Source organism: Hevea brasiliensis, chromosome 9 (assembly GCF_030052815.1).
Source record: "Hevea brasiliensis isolate MT/VB/25A 57/8 chromosome 9, ASM3005281v1, whole genome shotgun sequence".
In the NCBI taxonomy this organism is placed as follows: Eukaryota; Viridiplantae; Streptophyta; class Magnoliopsida; order Malpighiales; family Euphorbiaceae; genus Hevea; species Hevea brasiliensis.
In genome coordinates this window covers 8,729,071-8,754,960 of record NC_079501.1, presented here as the reverse complement: position 1 = coordinate 8,754,960, position 25,890 = coordinate 8,729,071, and the positions used below count along the sequence as shown (strand labels likewise).

The 25,890-nt window shown below is 39.0% G+C and overlaps 1 pseudogene; it reads left to right on the top strand.

Annotated features, from left to right (window-relative positions):
- LOC110645177 (methylcrotonoyl-CoA carboxylase subunit alpha, mitochondrial-like) lies at positions 1-25,636 on the top strand (annotated as a pseudogene).
- The last annotated feature ends 254 nt before the right edge of the window (positions 25,637-25,890 follow it).

Sequence of the window (25,890 nt, the reverse complement as noted above, 5' to 3'; positions counted from 1 at the left end):
CCCTTCTTCCAAAACTACCCCTCACTCATGCTTCGAAATGACCTAAAAACCAAAACATCCGCCGTCTTTTCACGTTATTTAATGATCTTCGCTCCGCTCAAAACACTTGGTTCAGACCTCTGTAACATTGGCGCAAAATCATGGCGTCGATGGCATCGTTCGTCCGAAGAAATTCCACCTCAAGCCCTTCCTCCTCCAAGTATGACGACTACTCTCCATCGAATCTCCTTCTCATATCAATGAAACGACACAGCGCATGGAGAGAATCTTGGTTGCGAACCTAGGTGAAATTGCTTGCAGGATCATGGGAGCCGCGAAACGCCTGGGGATTCGAACCGTCGCCGTTTACAGCGACTCTGGCAAAGACTTGCTTCATGTTACATCAGCTGACGATGCGGTTCATATAGGGCCGCCTCCGGCGAGATTTAGTTATATGAATGGTTCGTCGATTGCTGAGGCTGCCATTCGTACTGGTGCTCAGCTGAGCAGTGCCAGGCTATCGAGAAATTCTAGAAAGTGAGAGTGACTAATTATTTTAAGTCAAACAAGTACTCTTGTGTTATTTTCTTTTTTTACTACAAAGCAATGAGTGTCTTTTTGATTGAATGAGCGTTTCTGTTAATTGCAAAGTTGCATAACGTGATTTAATCTGTTAATTACGTGCTAATTGCCTCAATGCGCCAAAGAGATGATTTAATTTTACACTTTTGTGTTGATGATCACGCTATCGTTTGAGAATTTTGTGGCTTTTATTTGCGTTTATATACATGATATCGTTGCTTAATTAACACACACATATTTTTTTTTTTCTCTAAAATTCTTTTATATGACGTTCAATTGATTCTCCTCCTCCCCGCCGGTGGCTTTTTACTGTGGTTTGGACTCGGCCTTATTCATTGTTGTTCGTTTTATATTTTGGCGGTGAATGAATGCACATTTAATTTTTAATCTTAAACTTAGCTAATGGTTCCAAACTAGTAGGATTGCTACGCGTGTTCTTTTTCTTGACTCTTTTCTTCTATTTGGTAATAGTATCATCAGTAATTTCAGACATTTTGTGGTACTTGTTTTTTTTATCAACATCTAATGCATTATTGAAATCTTAATCGTCTTGTTTTGTGATGCTTTGCTCCATGAAAGTATAGACAGATTATGCATGGGTGATTGGTTATTATTTTTGTCATATTCAAGAGTATGCTGTTCAGTGTGTGTGGAAATCTTCTTTTGAATATTGGACTGTCCACCCAGGATATGGTTTCTCATCAGAGATTGCTGACATTGCTAAACTTTGTGAAGATAAGGGTTTTACAATTATTGGCTCTCCAGCCTCAGCGATTCAGGACATGGGAGAGAAAAGGTACCGCTACTTTATAACTGACTCCATTTTTTCCCCTCATCTGATAGGTTTAGTGTTCAGGCTTTATAAATGCATTTCATGCTATCTGGTCCTTGGTACTTCATTACTGGTCAACATGGTAAGATGTGCTTGAGTTTTCTCTGTCTTTGTGCTAGCCAGAATTTTCTATGATTGTTTAGAAAACTTGACTGTTTTTTGTTGATTTTTGTTATATATTGTGGTAGTGCATCTGAGAGAATAATGGGTGCTGCAGGGGTGCCATTTGTCCCAGGCCATCATGGCAGTGAGCAAGATATTGAACTCATGAAGTCAGAAGCAGATAAAATTGGATACCATATCTTGATAAAGCCAACCTATGGAGGTGGAGGAAAGGTATGCCATTTTCTTGCAACTTAAATTGTTTTCATACCATCAGCAACTGATGTTACCTAAGCTATTGATGATATGTTGGGGTATTGGAATATGCATCTATAATCTATAATCGTGCACATGTTGATGAAATATTACTAAAATAACTACTTTTGGGACGTTTTCTTTAAAAAAAAAAAAATCCTTGCTCAGGGAGGAAAATAATATGTGAATCAGGTTTTTCTTGTCAAGTTGATATTTATTTCTTTGCAGTTAAAGTTCTCATCCTCTGCAGATTTTTAGTGTATGAGGATTGTGCAAAGTCCTAATGAATTTGTCAACTCTTTATTGGGAGCACAATGCGAGGCTGCTGCTTCATTTGGTGTAAAGACAATTTTGCTAGAGAATTACATCACTCAGTCAAGACACATAGAAGTCCTCATTGCTTTTCCAATCCATCAATATGGTATTGGATGGTATTATAAATTTATAAAATTGACTCATGGTCTTCCTCCTGAAAGTTCATGGTTCAGATTCAAATATTTCCATGGTACATGTTCATTTGATGAAGTCGATTGTCTATTTGGTTTATGTATTATCTATTTTATGAAGTTGATTGTCTATTTGGTTTATGTATTGATCTTTAGATTCTATGTTGGACTTTATAGATATTTGGAGACAAATATGGAAATGTACTACATTTATATGAAAGAGATTGCACCATACAGAGAAGACATCAGAGGATAATTGAAGAAGCAACAACTGTATGTATTATGTAACGTTTGGTTCCTTTAGTTTCACAGTTCAGTTTTTTCACTACATATCTACAAAAGTTGTAACTGGAACTCCCATTGATGCAGCCAAATGTTATGAATGGCTTCCGCTCCCACTTGGGTCAGTCTGCAGTATCTGCAGCCAAGGCAATGCTCATCTAATTGAATTTGCTGAATGAAAATTATATTGTGGTCTATTTATAAATTAAATATTCTTATGTATTGAAACAGGGCCAAAGAAGAACTCCCCTTTGAAGCCTTATAAAGAAAAAATTTGTTCACGTTTTATTTTTCATAAAGCTATAGTATCCTAGTAAAACCTGTCTATGCCCCTTTGATGAGAAGAGATTGATGTTAAATGTAAATTGACATGATTTACTCAGCTGATTTTATTAGCTGCTAGCATGTTTATTGTTATAGGTAATTTTTGAGATTCAGACTTTACTCTTGAAAACTTTGGCTTGTGTATTTAACTTTGATGAACAGTGACTTTTAGACTGGGGGCCTTTTTGAACTTAGAAATAGAGAGCCTTACATATGGGTTATGATTTTAATTTGAATATATTTTCAGGGAACAAGCGATATATTGGTATTCCAGCCATACTATATTAGTGTTTCAGCATGATGGGAATTACCTACTACCTAATTGGCCTCAGTAAGCAAATAAATGCACCAAATTCTGCTCCTCCAAATACTCTGTTGGTAAAGATTCATGAAAATTTTTTGAATCTTCTTATCCATATGGAAGCCTAACCAAATTGGTATACCATCTTGCTTCAAGTACATGGGATCCTGAGCTTGTAAGGTCTATTCATGCAGCAAGGAACGAAGTTTGTAATTGGCTTATATTTGAAGACAGTGAGATTAAAGTGGAATTCCCAAGAATTTTAAATTAGCTTGGTTGCAAAAAGAAAATTTTTGAGTTTTCTCTTGTTTGTAGCATAATTGTGCCATTAATTTGAGAAGTATAAGCCTACAAGCTTGCTATCATTTTCTTTCATTTGCTATCATTACATATTTCTGAGGATTTAACCCAAAATCGTTCAGAGTGGAGAAAGCGAATCCATATAGCCGATCCCAAATTTTTGGGATAAAGGCTTAGTTGAGTTGAGTTGAGTTGAGTTGAGTTGGTTCTTCATATGTTGGAAGCTTTTTCATAATTTTTGTTCAATTTTCAACTCCTTTAATGACACTTGCTAATGTTTAGTATGACATATATACCAAAAAAGGCAGTTGATTACCATAATGCTGGTACTGTGGAGTTTATAGTTTACAAAGTCTCTGGCCAATTTTATTTATGGAGACGAACACACAACTTAAGGTGCTTAACGTTTTATTTTCAATGTTGTTATCCTTAATCCCATAAGTTTAACAAAATCCTAATAGAGATGTTCATATTCTTTTGTAGGTTGAGCATCCTGTGACAGAGATGATTGTTGGTCAAGATCTTGTAGAATGGCAAATTCATCTTGCAAATGGAGAACCACTTCCTCTTACTCAAGTCGTTGGTGCCATTGTTAGGTAAGCTTGCTTCTGAAATATGACCATTGTTAGTAAAGATCTCGTAAAATGATGTTATGTCTTTCATGCTTGCAAACTAAGGCTCTGTTTGGTTAGTAAACAAACAGTACAAGAAATTGTGCCTTGGTGTAATGTTCAAAAGGGACCCGGGGGTATAAAGAAGCCAAAGAAAAATGAAAATGTATATCAGGTTGAAGTACATTTTTTTGTTTGCTATGTCAAGAAGAAAACTTCCTTTTTTGTTGTTCCAGTAAGCTTGATGACCAATGCAATATCTTTATCATGTAGTCTTTTTATCTTATGTTTTTCACTTTGACAGGTCATGCATTTGAAACTTGAATATATGCTGAAAATGTTTCTAAAGGATTTCTTCCTGCAACTGGAGTTCTTCATCATTATCATCCAGTTATCTCGTCAACAGGTGCAATTGCAATGCAAAAACCAAGTTACTTGCACATACTTGATATGAGCCATAAAATCCATTTTATATGCATGGTGTTCACCTATATGATTATTAGACGCTTTATAATTTACATCTTGAGAAATTGTGGCCAAGGTTTTCACTATTAGAAATATTATCCAGCCATTTTCACTTTAAAAGAACTTGTGAGATAAGATACAGAGGTTTGCCCTCATTGTCATGATTAAGTCCACCTACAATTTTGAATGAATTCTTTTTTGGTTTCTCATTATTTAGGTGTGTTATCTTTTCAGCTTATGTTGAATCTGTCTTGATCAGCAGTACGAGTTGAGACTGGAGTTGAAGAGGGGGACAATGTTAGCATGCACTATGATCCTATGATTGCAAAGCTTGTAGTCTGGGGAGAAAACAGTTCTGCAGCATTAATCAAACTGAAGGATTGCTTATCAAAATTTCAGGAATGCACTGACTGGAATCATGTGTTTGTTGCAGTTATGACCTTGGCTCCTTCTTTGAGAAGAAGAACCTTTCACTTGATATTTTCACTGCTAATCATGAGCTTGGTGGAAAAACTCTGCATAAATTTCTATTAATTTATCTGCTTATATAGTAGAAGCTTTGGCAGTTTGTATGGAAGGTAATTTGTGGATCAAATAGTCTGGATGGTTTGATATGTTGTATATTAAGCGTGGGAGACACTTTAAAAACACTGTTACCCAATTCTCGCCCCTAAAAGGTGTTATCCTAGGAGAGAATTTGAAGATGTTGTTATCCTTCAGCATCTTTCCATAATGTGGCTGCTCTTGATAATTTAACTTCCACGCTCTGCCTTGATGGTTGTAAGCCAAAGACTTCAGTGTTGTCCAATAACTGGGCTATTACTTAGTAGTCATTTTAGATGAAAAACATGATTTATATCTGGTGAAAATAATGTTGTTGTATATGAATCTTGTAGTCTCAAATCATTCTGCTACTTCCCTTCTAGATGTAAATTACCTCATATCTGATGGGCTCTTCACCTGGGTAAGATTTTTCTTTTTTTGTAAATATCTTCAGCCAACTTCTTATTGAGCTAGATTTTGTCTTCAGAATCTGTTGATATAAATAATGTCATTTGTTACAACTCAATCTATGGGCCGGACCAGCACTAGGACCTGGGCTAGTATAAAGCCCTCGAGGCCCGTAATAAGTGTAACTATTACTTAACCCAATTCTAAGGCCCATTTGGGTCTAATTTCAAGAATTCAACTGTACAGAGTCCGGTTATAAAATGGACTATTTAACTGGGAGTTTTTGACTCGTCCAACCTGTAAACACAATGTATATAATAAATTGGGGAGCTCAGCTCACCCTCCAGATAATCAAAATGTTATTACTCAAATGGGAGCTTAGCTCCCTCATCCAATCCCATCATGCATACAGTTAATAATTTTATAAATCCAATATAAGTTTTATAATACAGGCTCAAAATAAAAATAAGTACTTCTAACACATGCGGAGTTTAAAATTTAATACAATTGTACAAAATACATTAAATACTATTAATGGACCTGCAAAGAAGAAGAGCAGGTTAGCTACAACAAATAATCCTCCTGTAGCCTGAAAAAATAGATGAACAGGAGTGAGCGTTCGACTCAGAGAGTAAAATATCAATTTTAACCATAATCTCTATAGCTATCTAAAGCTAAAGCACCTTATGGAGTGAAATGCAATATCGTCATAATTTTCATATCATAACAGCAAAAAGGCAATTTGAAGCACTTATACACCCAACACTGTCAAACAATACATATATGGGAGCCGATTCCCTATACAGCCCTTTTAATCCAACCTTTGCCAGCGAGTGTCTTTCAAGCCAGACTTTCGCTCAATAAAACAAATGTGGGGTCCCAGCGAGTGTCTCTTAAGCCGTGTCTACCCGTCCTGTCCATATCCAATACCATACCACACGCACGCCAAGCACACACACTGCTCCAAATTACCACAAACAACATCCATGACACTTCAATAATTATAAATGCAATATAAAATGTGCTTAGCGTTTAACTATACAGATACATATTTATAAGTGATGTATGGGCATGCTTGAACATATAATAATATTGAAATTAAAATTAAAATTAATATTTTACTCACAGATTTAATCGAAGTCACTATAGCGGCTGGGCGGAGGAGGAAGGCTGTCCCGGCTTACCTGACAATTTTTTTACAATTATTTAATACATTTGACTCAATACAAACTAAGAAAAGATCAAAGATGTCCTAAGTCGTGTCAAAAATTCGACAGAGTCTCCCTTATATCTAGGACTTACCCAACCTGCAAAACGGTTCAAATAACACTAATAAACTCAACCCATATCTCATCATCATTATATGGCCCCTCTTGAGCCCTCTAAACCAGGCAAGAATCATAATATTAGACAACTCAATTATAAACTTCAAAACTAATATTTTTCAAAAACTATCCAAACTAACTTTAAAAATTCTATAAACCTGTCCCGCGGTCTTTAACAATATTATAAGGCTATTGCAATAGGAATCATAATTTTCTTATCATCCACGAATATTTTATAAATTTTATTCTAACCCAGTACAAAGCAAAATTTGAGTAATGTAAAGTTCTAGTTTACCTATGCTAAATTTGACAACTGGAATGCATTCGGAACGTCTGAAAATTGTGTGGTAGCCTATAATCTTGACCCGATTCTGAAATGGCTCCAGCAGCTTATCTCCTTGGCCCGAAATTGCAGATCCAGGCGACGATCGAATTTCCACGAAATGAAAGTACATACGCGAAATCCACAATACCATGGTTAGAATAAAAAAAAAAAAAAAAAAAATATATATATATATAAAATAAGTATTTGAAAATTAGGGATGTTACATTTTCTTCCTCTTATGGAAAATTCGTCGTCGAATTTTATACAAGGCATAACAATGACACATAGTTGCGTATCAAACTTATGAGTACTTGTTGCGCATATCTCGCTCTAACTTCCGAGTGTATTTCTCCATAGATTAACTCCTCTACAGGATTTGCCTTGACCAAAGTTGTCTCATCTGATAGTCTATTAAGGCTACTAGTTGCTCCTCAAAGATCAAATTCTCATTTAACTCCACTGTGTCTGGTCATAGCACATGAGAAGGATTGGGAACATACTTTCTAAGCATGAAAATGTGGAATACTGGATGGACATGAGAAAGGTTTGGTGGCAACTCTAACTGATAGGCAACTGCTCCGACTCTGTTTATGATCTTAAAAGGTCTTATATAACGGAGTGCCAATTTGCCTTTTCTTTCCATATCTCATAACCCTTTTCATAGGAAAAACCTTCAAGAACACGGTCACCCATTGCAAATTTTACATCTTTTCGCCTTGGATCTGCATGGATGGTTAAAAATTTTTATGTTTATCTGCCCCTGTCATAGTATGCCAGCTACCATCCTCCTTCTGAGTCTAAACCATCACATCTGACTACTCGTTTACCCCTCTTTTTTTATTTTTTTTTCATCTCTAGTACTCATTATAACTCCACTACTCTCGACTTGATATCTGATAACTTTAATCAACTTTTGCGCTTACCTCACTTTTATTATGCCCTAACGTGTCTCTTGGTGCTTCAGTCCTCATTCCTTTGTTTCAATAATCTCTATTCTCCAAAAACATGACTTATGTTCCTTACCCTATAGTATCCTATGAAATGCTTACCTGTAGCCCCTATCATATACATCTCGTTTGAAACCTTTACTTGTCCTATGACCTCAATGGTCAATATTTATAAATCTTCTCACTCCCATGATACTTCAAATTTTCAATCTCTTTTGTGTCATTACTAAGGTCCTTAGACTAGCTCTTGTCTATCTTATGTAACTAGTTATATAGAGCTCCATCCAAGTGTCAAGCGTACCTTACACCACTTATCAATATTGGAAAGTGAACTGGGTCTCTTCTCTTATAGGACAAATATATTTGTATTCCCTGACAACCTAGTTAATGCAACTTTATCGTTTCCCACTCCTTCTCTAAAATGAAAATATCTAGACTTCTTCCTAAAGCTTCTTAGTATGTGGCCTACTTTTGACACATTGGCACTTAGATCGAGGCTCTACTACTCATTTAATCTATCATTTCATAATAATTTATTTCAAACATCTCTTAGTGTGTTCCTAGCATACATATTCCTTCTTATCCTCATCATTATAACTAGCTCTACCGAGCTTTCTTCCTGTCCTTTGGATCTTATCCACTTTCTTTTTCTATTTCTGCTATCGTAAATGTCTTTTCCAGATGCTGTACTTATTTCTTAATCTTAGTCCTATCTCACCCTTACACATTTTCCTTCAAGGATGTCCATCCCATCAACAACTTTAACTTTTTTTTATTTTTTATTTTTTTATTTCTTAGTCTTATCTTGATTACTAGTTTCATCACTTCGAGAATTACTTTACGATTGACTCCTACCAGCACATTCTTCACATTACGTAACACTTGTAATTAACCATAGAAAATTCTTTTTGTATCCCCTTTCCCAACTTACCTACCAGAACATTATCATTCCCTAGTAGGAAATTGCTCATCCTAAATGGATAGGATCCCTAGAAATTATAAGTTCCATCTGAACTAACACGGCTGTGGGAAATATGTGCCATGCCTTAATTCTGAATAAGATACTTCACGTGTTCATTCTCCTTAATATAATCACATATACTGCCCATAGCTTTTCAAACTTCAGCTTCAACTTTTCCCATTAGCAAAAATTTTATTTGCTGTAACTCATTAGCAAATAGCACTTACTCCAGTTTATAGTTCAAAAGGGTTGTAAGCCCTAGTAACTAGCTCGATTTAACTCCTGTCACATCTCTGATCATTCTTTCATACTTAACATTAGGTACACCATTATCGTCATTTTCGCCTCAAAAGATTGGATATGTACTAACGCCCATCAAATTTTCAATTAATTGGGTCACTTTAACATGACCTCTCTTCTTAATATAATCTCCTAGAATCGAAACACGAGCCAATTTGAAAAGAAGGAGAAATGTTCTCTCACCATTTATGGTATACTATTGTTTGATAAACAAGATTTAGCTCATACCCCTTAGTCTCACTTTTTAGTTTCATTATTTTTTTGTAATTATTGTGCGTTATTACAAGATATTAGTTGTATCTACAATTTGTTATATTGTTGTCCTACCTGAGATATCATCTTAGAATTTACTATTTCCTTTTTACTCTCCATTTATCTTCCATACTTATAATTATTTGTCCAATGCTCCTTATACTTAGTTATATTCTAGAAGATAAAAGCACTTACAGATTCTTTCAGATTTACTCCAATCTTACCAACAATCACTCCTCTAATCCATGTACTTCTCAATATCTTATACTTACACCTATACCTATCTTGTCCTATTCTTACTGTTATTAGCGTTCTGCTACATATCATTATACTATTATTTATTTATTATTATTATCATACTATTATTTATTTATTTATTATTATTATTTTTTTACATAATTATTCTATCGATCACACTGAAAATATATGTCTAACTCCAATTTTTGACTCTAGGTCTCACCACTCTAAATTTTAATATCAAGCCTCTATAACATTATCCCTCATTTTGCATATTTATATCCCTTATGTTGCCTTTTATTCAACTTACTCCTACTGATCTTGCTTCTTTATCTGACAATACAATTCAAGTTACCACAGCATGCTCAACAGTTACTACCTACTTTGGTCGCACATCTCACCTAATTTCCATTATGCTGTCAACAACCAAAAGAGTTCTTATGTCATTGCCCCATTATCCTACAATGGGGGTAGAAAACAGATAAGGCCTAATCCAGATCCTGTAACTCTAAGCTCTAGGCTCAGGCTCCTAACACTACATCAATTATGACCTGCTCTAAGTCCTGTACTTCTGGGTTCCATAACTTAACAATGTTCTTCCTAATGCCATCCTTTTCTACACTCTCTATCCTTTTTTTTTTGTTTATCTCATTTACCCTTCCTAGAACCACATTCATCTCCTCGGTATTTTGACTCTATTCTTCCTAATCTTATCCTAAAATGTTTTTCCAGTTTATTCTTTAGCAAACTCTTTTTAGCTTACCCAAATCCGAACTTTCACTCTTCTATCCTTTAGCTTTATTTTCTTTTTGAACCTGATTATTATATTAGAAACTTATACCTTTCCACTATCCCTACCACGTCATCTATACCTCAATGTTACTCAAAATTGATCCTCTAACTACCCTAGAATTGAACCGCACTCCATCTATATATATATATATATATATATATATATATATATATATATATATATATATATATATACATATTCTATGATTTACCAATGCTAACTTTTGTCCTTTTTCTTTTACTTTATTTAGAGTATACTTTAGTCTTAAGCATTAAGAAGCTAAGGATGAACTTAGGGAATAGCAGTCATACTTCTCCTGCGTGATCTCTATTCTTACCCTTTTGGACTACATACTACCCCTACTACCTTAGGGAGGGGATCTGTAGCAACTCTAATTTTTCATATCCATTTAATTAGCTGAAACTTAAAATACTAGGTATCCAAACCTGTCATTCAATTTAAAGGCTTACATACATCTTGATCTTACATCTTATAATTCCTACGTAGAACTTGTATCCTCTCCAGAACACCTGAGCTAACAACTCTCTATCTCATGCTACAATCCCATCTGGGACACTACTCCATAAGTCATCATTATCAGTAATAACCTTCGATCCCTTCTGAAAAGATAGGACTATACCCTAACTTACTGCAACAAAGGTACTACATTTACCACCTTGCCAAAACCATGTCAAATTAATGACTCTCTTATCATATCATAGCTCTGTAAATTATCAATTCATAGTTCTGACCTTCCCTAGGTAGTAGGGTAGTACTTTTGTCACGACCCAACCTATGGGCCGGACCGGCACTAGGACCTGGGCCAGCCTAAAGCCCCCGAGGCCCGTAGTAAGCCTTAACTATTCATTAACCCAACTCTAAGGCCCATTTGGGCCCAATATCAAGAAAACAAACGGACAGAGTCCGGCCATAAAATAGACTTTCCAACGGGGAGTTTTCGACTCACCCGACCTGTAAACACAATAAACAATCCATTGGGGAGCTCAGCTCACCCTCCACATACTCATCAACATAATAATAAATGGGAGCTCAGCTCCCTCATCCAATCCATCAAATAGACTTAAAATATTAAGTTTACAGGTCCAACATGAATATAATATTACAGACCAATTTCAAATAATTACTGCTAACACATGCGAAAATTCTAGGAGTAATTAAAATTACACAATATTGATAAACAACCTGCGAGGTAAAAGCGAGTTAACCCGAACAAAATATCCTCCTGTGGCTGTAAAAATTTTTGAGCAGGAGTGAGCGTTCGACTCGAGAGTAAAATATCAATCTTAACTATAATCTCTATAACTATAAAACTAATGCAACTTTGTAGAGTGAAATGCAACATACACAACATTTTCACATCATAACATCAAAAGGTAATTTGGAGCACTCACACACCTGTAGTATCAATCATAACATATGGGAGTGATCCCTATCTGACTCTCTTAAATCCAACTTTGGTGCCGGTGAATTACTCAAGCTCGGACTTCCACTTAATAACCAAATCGAGGTCGGTGAATTACTCAAGCCGTGACTACCCCTCGAAGGCAGGTCAATGAATTACTCAAGCGTGACTACCCCATCCTATCCATAGTCCACACCACATCACGCACGCCATACGCATACGCTGCTCCAAATTACCACAACAACATCCATGGTACATCAATGATTATGAATGCAACATAAATCGTGCCTAGAGTTTAACTACATAAATATATGCATATAAGTGATGCATGGGCATCTTTGAACATATAATAATATCGAAATTATAATTAAAATTAATATTTTACTCACGGACTTGACGACAAATTCTTGTGGCGGTGGGCGGAGGAAGAAGGCTGTCGGCTCACGACAATCATATTACATTTATTTAATACAATCGACTCAATACAAATAAAGAAAAAGACCAATTCGTCCTAAGTCGTGCGAAAATCGTGAGTCTCCCTATACCTAGGACCTACCCAACTTTGCAAAAGGGCTAAAAAGCACTTCTATACTCACAATCCATACATCAACGGTTCAATCATATCACACACGGCCCCTCACAGGCCCATCAAATCAATCATCCATCACAATACGCAAAATTTCAATTTAGTCCTTATTATTGATCATTTTTGCAAAAAGCGCCCAAACAAGCTCTAAAAATTATAAAACTTTGCCCATGGTCCTTAGCAATATTACTAAGCTATTGCAAAAAGAATCGTAATTTTCTAAGCTACCACGAATATTTTATGGATTTTTAATCCTATTTAAGCACTAGAAAATTACGTAAAAACTAGGTTGGGTTTACCTTTGCGATTCCGACTTGAGGGCGCTCGGGGCGTCGACAATGGGGCTAGCCAAAACCTCGGCCCAATTCGGAGACTTTTAGGTCCGCAGTGCATGCGGCGAAATTTGCGAACCGGTCAAGCTGTCGAATTTCCGCGAATCGAGGATACCTACGAAGCCCATAACACGGGGTTAGCACATAAATTTTTAGAATTTTCTAAGCTCATTTAATGCTCGAAATTACAACTGCGAAGTTAGTGGGACCCAGAAAAGCGGTGTCGGAAAAATTCGAAATTTATGTCGTTGCGAAGCTCTCGGCGAATGGGCGTCTTTGGTGGCCTCGGTTTCCTCGTGGGATTCACGGTTTTAGAAATCTAGCCCAAAAGTCGAAATGGGCTAAAATCTTCCCGAGCAAAAATCGGACAAACCGCTCGATGGATTTGGCGTTCTTGGTGTCTATGGAAAGCTCTCGCCGAGTAGATGATTTTAGACACAAGACCGGTCCAATCGGTGGCCGGATCGGCGGATTTGGCGGAGCTGGAAGCGGCAGCGTGCGCGAGGAGGAGGAGAGAGAAAAGAAAGAGAAAAGAGAGGGGCGGCGGGAGAAGAAAAAGGAAAGGGGCGGTTCGATTCGACCGGTCCGATCCGATTCGGTTCGATTCGGCGGTTCGATTCGAAATACAAAATTTTGAATTTTTACTGCCTCGGGGAAAGCGAGGTCAAAAATTCCGAAAAAATTCCGTAAAACTCAGAAAAATACGTAGACTCCAAATATATTTTTAGTTTTGCCACGTGGTCTTTAAATTAATTTTTAAAAATCATCAAAGTTTATATTTTCGGAAAATCGAACCCGATTTTTAAAATCCGAAAAATCTCAAAAAATTCCTAAAATTTAAATAAAATTAAAATATCAAAAATACTCATAAATAATAAAATTTGGGGTGTTACATTCTTCCCCCCTTACAGAAAATTCGTCCTCGAATTTTTACACAAGGCAGAATAAAACACATGATTATGCATTGAACAAGTAAGGGTACTTGCTACGCATGTCCCGCTCTGACTCCCAGGTGCACTCTTCCACTGACTGACTCCTCCACAAAACCTTAACCATAGGGATCTGTTTTGATCTCGGTGTCTCACTTGGTAGTCCACTATGGCTCTGTTTGCTCCTCAAATGTCAAGTTCTCTTTTAGCTCTATCACATCAGTGCGATTACATGAGAAGGATCGGGAATGTATTTCTGAGCATGGAGATGTGAAACACGGGATGAGCGTGAGAAAGGTTGGGTGGTAGCTCCAGCGGTGAGCAAGCTGCTCCAACTCTATCGGTAACCTCAAAGGTCAGATATCTGAGGTGCCAACTTGCCCTTCTTTCCAAATCTCATGACTCCCTTCATTGGAGAAACCTTGAGAATACATAGTCGCCACTGCAAACTCCACATCCCTCCGTGCAGAGTGCATAACTCTTACGCCTCTTGAAAATTTGTCCTCGATCGTTCCACGATTAAAGGAACTACCTCTGAAGTGTCTTGCACTAGGTCTACATCATGCACTTCGCTTCCCCATTTCTGTCCAACACGGAGGAGACCTACACTTTCTTCCATATAATGCCTCATAGGGTGCCAACCCTATCTTTGGAGTGATAAGCTGTTGTTGTAGGCAAACTCCACGAGCTAGTGCTCATCCCACGACCTCCAAAATCCAAGACACTCATGCGAAGCATGTCTTCGATGTTTGGATCGTCCTTTCAATTTGTCAGTGCATGCGAGGTGGAAGGCATCTTGAAGTTCAGCTGTGTGCCAAGTGCCTCCTGCAACTTTCTCAAAGCGAGAAGTGGCTGGGGCCCTCTGCCGGATATTATGGGCGGAACTCCATGCAATCGACTATTTCTCGAATGTAGAGCGGGCATCTTGTGCCATAGAGTATGTAGTCTTTACGAGTAAGAAGTGGCTGATTTGGTCAAGCGGTCTACAATTACCCATATCGAGTCATATCCTCGCGTGAGTGCGAGGCAACCTTGATCACAAAATCCATAGTAATCATTTCCCACTTCCATTGCAGGATAGGGAGCTCTTGCGGCTTCACACGGCGGTCTCTGGTGTTCAAACTTCACCTTACGACAAGTCAAGCACTTGGACACAAAGTCTGCTATGTCTCTCTTCATGCCATTCCACCGGTAGCTATCTTTCACATCATGGTACATCTTGGTGGAACACAGGTGAATCTTGTCTGATGTATAGTGTGCCTCTTGCATGATTTCATTCTGAGGTTGTCCACATCGGGCACACATATCCTAGAACCTTGCACTAGGGCGCCATCATTGGCAAATCCAAACTCACCACCTTCACCTTCTTTGTACTCTTTCTATGATCTTCATCAATTGTTGGTCTCTGTCTTTGGGAAACTCTAACTCTGTCCCTCAAGTCGGCCTCCTTTGAAAAGTGAGCCAACAATACCCCCTCATCTGAAAGATCTAGGATTAGACCTTGATCCATCAACTCATGTACTTCTGAATCAATGGTCTTTTCTCTTGCTGAAATGTCGCCAAGCGCGGAAGATTTTACGCTCAAGGCATCTGCCACAACATTGGCCTTCCAGGTGAGTGCTGGATGGTGCAATCATAGTCTTTGAAGCTCCATCCATCTCCTCTGTCTCAAGTTTAAATCCCTCTGTTGGAAGATGTACTTTAAACTCTTGTGGTCGGTGTATATCTCGCACACTTCACCATGCATGTAGTGTCTCCAGTTTTAAGTGCAAAGACTACGGTAGCCATTTCCAAATCATGGGTGGGGTAGTTACGCTCATGCCTCTTGGTGCCTTGAAGCATAAGCCACTACCTTTCCATTACGCATCAAAACACACCTAGGCCAACTCTGGGCGTCACGATTACCGCAGCGTATCCTTCACCACTCCACGGGTAGTGTCAACACGAGGCGGTGGTTAGACACTCCTTGAGCTTACGGAAACTCACCTCACGATCATCTGTCCAAATGAATGGAACATTCTTCTGGTCAACTTAGTTAGGAGCCGCTATCCTGGAGAAATCTTGCACAAAGCGCTGTAGTAGCCGGCTAAACCCGAAAACTTAGCACCTCGGTGGTGTTGTAGGCCTAAGCCAATCGATTCTGACTTCAATTTTCTTGGGATCCACTTGAATACCGTCACTTGAAACCACGTGTCCCAAGAATGAGATGCTTTCTAGCCAAAATTCACATTTGAAAATTTGGCGTATAGTGGTGCTCCCTCAAAGTCTGCAACACCATCCTCAAGTGCCACACGTGTTCTTCCTCGGTCAGGAGTATACGAGAATGTCATCTATGAATACGATGACAAAGCGGTCCAAAAATGGCTTGAACACCACTGTTCATCAAGTCCATGAATTTCTTTGGTGCATTAGTGAGTCCAAAAGACATCACCAAGAACTCATAATGACCATATCTTGTCACGAAAGCCGTTTTGGACACGTCCTCATTCACGATTCTCAATTGATGGTAGCTTTGACCGCGAGTCTATCTTGAAAAGAATCTAGCTCCTTGGGTGATCAAACAAATCATCGATCAGGAAGTGGATACTTGTTCTTCACGATCACCTTGTTCGGTATGCGTAGTCGATACACAACCTCAATGACCCATCCTTCTTTCTCACAAATAGAGCAGGAGCACCCGGGGTGAAGTGCTCGGACGTATGAAACCCTTGTCCAAGAGCTCCTGTAGTTGCTCCTTGACTCTTTCAATTCTGCTGGTGCCATCTGTAGGTGGCATCGATATGGGGTTTGTACCGGAATAACATCAATGCAGAACTCTATTCCCTTTACGGTGGCAACCACAGAGCTCTTGGGGAAGACATCCATGAATTCTCGACAACGGGAACATTTTCCATGCGACACCTTCTACGGATGTATCTCTCACCAATGCCAAATACCCTTGGCATCCACGCCTCAACATTTTTACGGCACTAATTGCGACACCAAATTATATGGAGCCACGCTCTGTCACCATCAAAGCTAAACTCTTCCACACGGTATGTGGAAGTATACCTTTGTTCCTGCGGTCTAAGGTGGCATAATGAGTTGCCAACGGTCCATCCCGAGATTACATGAAATCCATTCTTGGTAGAGGAACCAAGTCTGTGGGAGGATCTTTCCATCCACTACCACTGGGCTACCCGGAAATACCATGTCTACATCTATGTTGTCACTAAGTGGGGTAGCTACCGACAAAGGGCATTCTAAGGTTGTAGGGTTTCTACCCAACCTCATGGCAAACACAGGGGAGACAAATGAGTGCGTAGCACCCGGATCTATCAAAACACGAGCCTCATAAGAACAGACCAGAAGAATACACGCCACAAGCGCATTTGAAGCTTGAGCATCATGGTGGGTCAGGGTGAAAACCGAGCTTGACCCCTACTGAGTGGCAGAACCCTGATACTGACTTCTACCTCCTGATCTGCCTCCAAATCCACGTCCCCCTTGTCCTCGGCCTGTTGTACTTTGAGGCCCATTGCTGCCATATTGGAAGCACCCGGATACAACTGTCGAGGAACATTCGCAACAGAACTCTGTGACCCCATCTGTGGCTCGCTGAACATGGGGCATTCTCTAGCAAAGTGACCCGGTTGGCCACACCTGAAGCATACTCCTGATCCCATCAAACAAGGTCCTGAATGTCCTCTTCCACACTGTGCACAAGGTGCCAAGGAGGATCTGAACCGGACCAGAACTCATGTACCGGCTGTTACCCTTGCTTTGGATCCGTACCACAGTGCAGATCCTGCGTGGTCGGTGTCTGAAACCCCTTCTCTTTCTCCTAACCTTTCCTATGTAATTACCACAGCCACCAGCATCAGGAGTACCCATGGAAGGACACACGAGAACCTCTGCTCTGTTTTTATTTGCTCTTCATTTGTCATCCACGGCATAGCTAATCTCAATCATGCAGCTCGATCAACCACCACATCAAAGGCGATCCAACATCATGGCAGGTTCGCATACCTCTGTCAAGCCCCTTTAGGAATCTTTTCACCTTCATAGTCTCTGTAGAATCTGCTGTAGGGGCATATCTGCTCAATTCGAAGTGCAGCATATTCATCTCTGGACACTGCCATTCTGTCTTAAGGCCTCAAAGGCCCACTTACGATCTCTGAAGCTTTACGCACAAACCGATTGATAAAAGTTCCTGGCGAGCCCATGTCAAACCCTCCATCAGGGTAACACGTAGTCATTCATCCATTGTCTAGGCATGGGCCCCATGACATCTTTGCATACACTCTATCAATCTTCTATTAGTCAAGCTGTAATTACATTTCTGCTGTCTGCGAGAATCCGAGCCGATATGCATCGTCGACACATCATAAGTACCGGGCACCAACTTCTTAAAATTTATGATCTGTTTGTAAGGTTCCCCTCTTGGTGCGGTGGTGCTGCTGCTTTGTGGAGGTGGACCATATCTTTGCGCCATCATGTCGATGGTTCTCTGCGAACCGGCTAGAGTAGGCGCCATGGGGTCCATGGGACCACTGTGCCATGAAAGACTGTTCTGAGCGTGGGTAGCTGCTCTTCTACTTGGCGGCTCTAGGCCTCCTACCCGCCTCCTCGGGGCGGCGCCTCATCTGTCTTGACACCTCGTCGAGCACATGCAGTTACAGTGCGATGGCGGCTCTCACCTTCTACGCATTTTCACGAAATTCAGCGACATTAGCCCACAAAATTCAAAATTGCACATTGCACGACTCTATAGACTCATATTTACACACAATATATGAAGCGAGAAACTAGAAGCAAAGCGACAATGCAAGGCGAATATGGACCCTATTTTTCCGCATGTGACTCTATTAGACTTTTCCCAACACTTTAGACAACTTTTCCCTAGGAATGGAGCCTAAGCTCACGATACCACATTTGTCACGACCCAACCTATGGGCCGGACCGGCACTAGGACACAGGCGACCTAAAGCCCCAGGGCGTAGTAAGCCTTAACTATTCATTAACCCAACTCTAAGGCCCATTTGGGCCCAATATCAAGAAAACAAGCGGACAGTCGGCCATAAAATGGACTTTCCAATAGGAGTTTTGACTCACCCGACACATAAACACAATAAACAATCCATTGGGAGCTCGGCTCACCCTCCACATACTCATCAACATAATAATAAATGGGAGCTCGGCTCCTCATCCAATCCATCAAGCGGACTTAAAATATTAAGTTTCTGGTCCAACATGAATATAATATTACGGACCAATTTCAAATAATTCTTTGCTAACACATGCGGAAATTCTAGGAGTAATTAAAATTACACAATATTGATAAACAACTGCGAGGTAAAAAGCGAGTTAACCCGAACAAAATATCCTCCTGTGGCTGTAAAAATTTTTGAGCAGGAGTGAGCGTTCGACTCGAGAGTAAAATATCAATCTTAACTATAATCTCTATAACTATAAAACTAATGCAACTTTGTAGAGTGAAATGCAACATACACAACATTTTCACATCATAACATCAAAAGGTAATTTGGAGCACTCACACACCTGTAGTATCAATCATAACATATGGGGCTGATCCTATCTGACTCTCTTAAATCCAACTTTGGTGCGGTAATTACTCAAGCTCGGACTTCCACTTAATAACCAAATCGAGGTCCCGGTGAATTACTCAAGCGTGACTACCCCTCGAAGGCAGGTCCCAATTACTCAAGCGTGACTACCGTCCTATCCATAGTCCACACCACATCACCGCATGCGCCACGCACACACTGCTGCTCCAAATTACCACAACAACATCCATGGTACATCAACAATTATGAATGCAACATAAATCGTGCCTAGAGTTTAACTACATAAATATATGCATATAAGTGATGCATGGGCATCTTTGAACATATAATAATATCGAAATTATAATTAAAATTAATATTTTACTCCACGGACTTGACGACAAATTCTTGTGGCGGTGGGCGGAGGAAGAAAGGCATCGGCTCACGACAATCATATTACATTTATTTAATACAATCGACTCAATACAAATAAAGAAAAAGACCAATTCGTCCTAAGTCGTGCAGAAAATCCGTGAGTCTCTCCTATACCTAGGACCTACCCAACTGTAAAAGGGCTAAAAGCGCACTTCTATACTCACAATCCATACATCAACGGTTCAATCATATCACACAGCCCCTCCACAGGCCCATCAAATCAATCATCCATCACAATGTCGCAAAATTTCAATTTAGTCCTTATTATTGATCATTTTGCAAAAAGCGCCCAAACAAGCTCTAAAAATTATAAAACTTTGCCCAGCGGTCCTTAGAAATATTACTAAGAAATTGCAAAAAGAATCGTAATTTTCTAAGCTACCACGAATATTTTATGGATTTTTAATCCTATTTAAGCACTAGAAAATTACGTAAAAACTAGGTTGGGTTTACCTTTGCGATTCCGACTTGAGGGGCCTTTCGGGGCGTCGACAATGGGGCTAGCCAAAACCTCGGCCCAATTCGGAGACTTTTCGGTCCGCAGTGCATGCGGCGAAATTTGCGAACCGGTCAAGCTGCCGAATTTCCGAATCGAGGATACCTACGAAGCCCATAACACGGGGTTAGCACATAAATTTTTAGAATTTTCTAAGCTCATTTAATGCTCGAAATTACAACTGCGAAGTTCGTGGGACCCACGAAAAGCGGTGTCGGAAAAATTCGAAATTTATGTCATTGCGAAGCTCTCGGCGAATGGGCGTCTTTGGTGGCCTCGGTTTCCTCGTGGGATTCACGGTTTTAGAAATCTAGCCCAAAAGTCGAAATGGGCTAAAATCTTCCCAGAGCAAAAATCGGACAAACGCTCGATGGATTTGGCGTTCTTGGTGTCTATGGAAAGCTCTGCCGAGTAGATGATTTTAGACACAAGACCGGTCAATCGGTGGCGGATCGGCGGTTGGCGGAGCTGGAAGCGGCAGCGCGAGGGGAGGAGGAGAGAAAAGAGAGGGACGGCAGCGGAGAAGAAAAAGGAAAGGGAGCGGTTCGATTCGACCGGTCCGATCGATCGATTCGATTCGGCGGTTCGATTCGAAATACAAAATTTTGAATTTTACTGCCTCGGGGAAAAGCGAGGTCAAAAATTTGAAAAAATTAGTAAAACTTCGAGAAAAATACGTAGACTCCAAATATATTTTTAGTTTTGCCACGTGGTCTTTAAATTAATTTTTAAAAATCATCAAAGTTTATATTTTCGGAAAATCGAACCCGATTTTTAAAATCCGAAAAATCTCAAAAAAATTCCTAAAATTTAAATAAAATTAAAATATCAAAAATACTCATAAATAATAAAATTTGGGGTGTTACAACTTTACACTTTGCTGATACAAACAAGGTATACTACTCTCACTAAGCTCTAAGCAAAACGTCTGTCGTACTGCAAAAACCATCCAAAATTTCATACCAAAGACCAGATTGTCTCACTCTATAGATGTCACCTTTACTTTGCAACTAATCCACAACCTCTGGTTTGATGGCAACTCTTGATGTAACTCGAGCTCATGCTAGGGTAACCGAGTTACTGACTCTAGTTACCACCCAACTGTGACCTTTCAATAGTCTAGCTCTAGATCCCTAACCAGGAGTTCCCAACTTCTCTGCAGATATAGAACTTTGTTCTGGCATAATTGTACCAAAACAGAGGCCATCCGCAAACACCCTCATTATGGAGCACCACGGGGATGCACGCAGCTCTACACAATAATCTCATGTCGGTACTGTAATCTGCAGCTTACAAAGCAGACATCGAGAACATTGTATAGTTACTACGGTACGTCCCACATATTAGATTTTCCTAATATCTTATCTCTCTTGAACTCACTAATACTATACACTTAATTTGACGGGGTTATCCACTAATGACTACTAGCAGTGGTATCCTCGCTCCCATCTGAAGCAACTATATTGTCAAAAATTACCTTTATGTGCTCGTGTCTTACACCATATAGGCATGACACTTAAACCCATACTGACAGAAACATAGCATTTCTTGGAATACGTATCCTCATGACAAGCCTCAACATGTCTGCTAACTCTATTTCACATTTCTATGTACTCCACGAAAATCAAGATACAAACTGAGGCGCTTTTATATTTCCTAAGGTATAACGCAGAATCTATAAACAAAGAATTACAGAAAAAGATAAAACAGAATCCTATACTCCGTATGTAACATCCTAACAAGACTCCTTTTACACTCCTAGGTATATTCTTTCCCATGAATCTGGAGCCTAAGCTCTGATACCACATTTATCACGACCCAACCTATGGGCTGGACCGGCACTAGGACCTGGGCCAGCCTAAAGCCCCTGAGGCCCGTAGTAAGCCTAACTATTCCTCAACCCAACTCTAAGGCCCATTTGGGCCCAATTTCAAGAATTCAACCGGACAGAGTCCGATCATAAAATGGACCATTTAACGGGGAGTTTTTGACTCGCCCGACCTGTAAACACAATATATATAATAAATTGGGGAGCTCAGCTCACCTTCAACATAATCAAAATGTCATTACTCAAATGGGAGCTCAGCTCCCTCATCCAATTCCATCATGCGTACAGTTAATAATTTTACAGGTCTAATATTACTTTTATAATACAGGCCCAAAATAAAAATAAGTGCTTCTAACACATGTGGAGCCTAAAATTTAACTCAATTGTATAAAATACATTAAATACTATTAATGGACCTGAGAAGAAGAAGAGCAGATTAGCCACAACAAATAATCCTCTTGTAGCCTGAAAAAATAGATGAACAGGAGTGAGCGTTCGACTCAGAGAGTAAAATATCAATTTTAGCCATAATCTCTATAGCTATCTAAAGCTAATGCACCCTGTGGAGTGAAATGCAACATCGTCATAATTTTCATATCATAACAACAAAAGGGCAATTTGGAGCACTCACACACCCAACAATGTTAAACAATACATATATGGGAACTGATCCCCCATACAGCCCTCTTGATCCAACCTCTGCCAGCAAGTATCTCTCAAGCCGGACTTTCTCTTAATAAACCAAATACGGGGTCTCAGCGAGTGTCTTTCAAGCCGTGTCTACCCTGAAGGATCGGGTCCCAGCAAGTGTCTCTCAAGCGGTGTCTACCCGTCCTGTCTATATCCAATACCATACCACACGCATGCCACGCACACACACTGCTCCAAATTACCACAAACAACATCCATGGCACTTCAACAATTATGAATGCAATATAAAACGTGCTTAGTGTTTAAATATACAGATATATATTTATAAGTGATGCATGGGCATGTTTGAACATATAATAATATCGAAATTACAATTAAAATTAATATTTTACTCACAGACTTAACCGAAGTCACTATGGCGGCTGGGCGGAGGAAAAAGGTTGTCCCGGCTCACCAGAAAATTTTGTTATAATTATTTAATACATTTGACTCAATACAAACTAAAAAAAGAACAAAGATGTCCTAAGTCGTGTCGAAAATCCGACAGAGTCTTCCCTATATCTAGAACTTATCCAACCTGTAAAACGTTCAAATAACACTTCTAAATTCAACCCATATCACATCATCATTATATGGCCCTTCCTGGGCCCTCCAAGCCAGACAATAATCACAACATCAGATAACTCAATTATAAGATTTCAAAACTAATATTTTTCAAAAACTATCCAAACTAACTTTAAAAATTTTATAAACCTGCCCCGCGGTCCTTAACAATATTATAAGGCTATTGCAATAGAAATCGTAATTTTCTTATCATCCACGAATATTTTATAAATTTTATTCTAACCCAGTACAAGGCAAAAATTGAGTAATGTAGAGTTCGAATTTACCTATGCCAAATTTGACAATTGGAACGCGTACAGAACGTCTGAAAATGGTGGGATAACCTATAATCTTAATCCGGTTCTGAAATGATTCCGGCAGCTTATTTGCTTGACGGAAATTGCAGATCTGGGCGACGATCGAATTTTCACGAAATGAAAATACACACACCAAGTCCACAATGCCAGGATTAGAATAATATATATATATATATATATATATATATATATATATATATATATATATATAAAATAATTATTTGAAAATTAGGGATGTTACATGATTGTTCAAAGATATTGGCTGGCAAGTTGCAGCTTGCAGGAGTGCCAACTAATGTCAATTTTCTCCAAAAAACTTACTGATCAGTCTTTTGAAGATGGAAAAGTGGAAACTCACTTTATTGAGAACCATAAAGATGATCTCTTTATTGATCCTAATAATTCATTGTTAGCCAAGGAAGCATATAATAGTGCCACATTCAGTGCAACTCTGTTAGCTGCATGTCTTTGCGAAAAGGAATGCTCTTCCCTTTGAAAGAAAGTCCTCCTGGTAGGTTACAGGCTTATTCTTGTTTTGCGCTGCACATTCCCTTTTCTTTGTTCTATGATGTTAAGGCCTGTAATTTGTTCACAGCAGCTTACACTCCATATGGTATTCTCATCTCCCTATCAAAGTCCATCATCTTGCTAGTTGGACTATGGTATTTGAATGGGACAATGAATATGATGGCAGTGTCTCAAATCATTTGATAGTGACACTTTCCATCACTTATCAGCCTATCTGATTGAGGTATTTATCTTCTTATTGATCTGAGTGGAAGGTTTGCATGCTCAGTAACAGTCCTTCAACATCTTTTTATGTGCACAGATTGGAGAAGTTAGTTCCCCTGGTTTAGAAGTCAAGGCAATCCACCTGCATGAACATGATTTCAGGGTTGAGGCTGATGGCGTAAGCATGAATGTTGGTTTGGCTGCTTTTTTAAAGTAATTGCGTTTCTGCTCATTCATCTTTGAAAGCATGAGTATATTAATTTATCTCATTGTTGAATGCAGTTTCTTTCTTTGTTATGTTTTTATCTAACATTCTAGGATAACCAGTCTTTTTTCTGTTCTATTGCCATCAAATGCTTTATTAGTTGTACTGAGATTTAATAGGAAATAATGACATTATGTCTAGCACCTGCTCTTGCGTGTTGCAATAGTATTGTTAGTTTTTATCATGGGGTAGCATGGTTTTCTCAACTTGTCTGAATGAATCTGTGGTGTTCCAAACCTACTCTCTGGCATTCCCCACCATGATGAGGGGTTTTTATGGACAATTTTACTCTGGAAAGCATTTTTGGCCAAGCTTATCAGCTCATTTTTATGTTATTATTGCTGCTGCTGCATGGTGGAATGAGTTTTTGTTAATAAAAGCTAGCATAACACTCGGTTAAAAACGCTGCTGAATCAGCAATTGAAGAACATCTTGGCATGCATTCATTCTCTGGTATTGACATAAAACCATCTACATTGGGGTGGCAGGATGAGATAAAGCACATTCATACATCATTTTAAACAAAAACTGGGTCTTAATTTATGTGATGATGGTGAAACACAACATAAGACCAATTTCGAGACTGCATCTCACCTTCCAGGAACTGTGGTGGCCCCAATGGCTGGTTTAGTGGTTAAGGTTCTTGTGAAGGATGGATCAAAGGTGGAGGAAGGGCAACCTATTTTGGTGTTGGAAGCAATGAAGATGGAGGTCTGCTGTGATTGTCTCTAAAATTTTGAACATTTATTTTTTTCTTTGCTAATTCTGAAAATTATTTTCCTTTAATTGAATAGCATGTTGTAAAGGCACCATTTGTGGGCTATGTTCGTGGACTTCAAGTGACGGCTGGTCAACAGGTTTCAGATGGAAGTCTCCTCTTCATTATTAAGGTTAGTCGATTTTATCTGTACGCATTGAAATAAGCTGAGATTTAGATTTAGTGAAGTTCTACCAATACAAATATTGACAATAGCTTCAACACTTAGTGGACATGGTTTCATAATCAGTGCACAATTTATGGAAATTGTCTGCTCATATTACATGATCCTGCTAATAAGTTTCTCCGAGCGCCAGCAATATTATGTGATAATTTGTTTGTTTGCATTTTTAGGGTTCTAAAATGTCATGTTCTCATAGTTATTTTTGCTTGTCATCATGAGAACAAGCATAAAGTTTT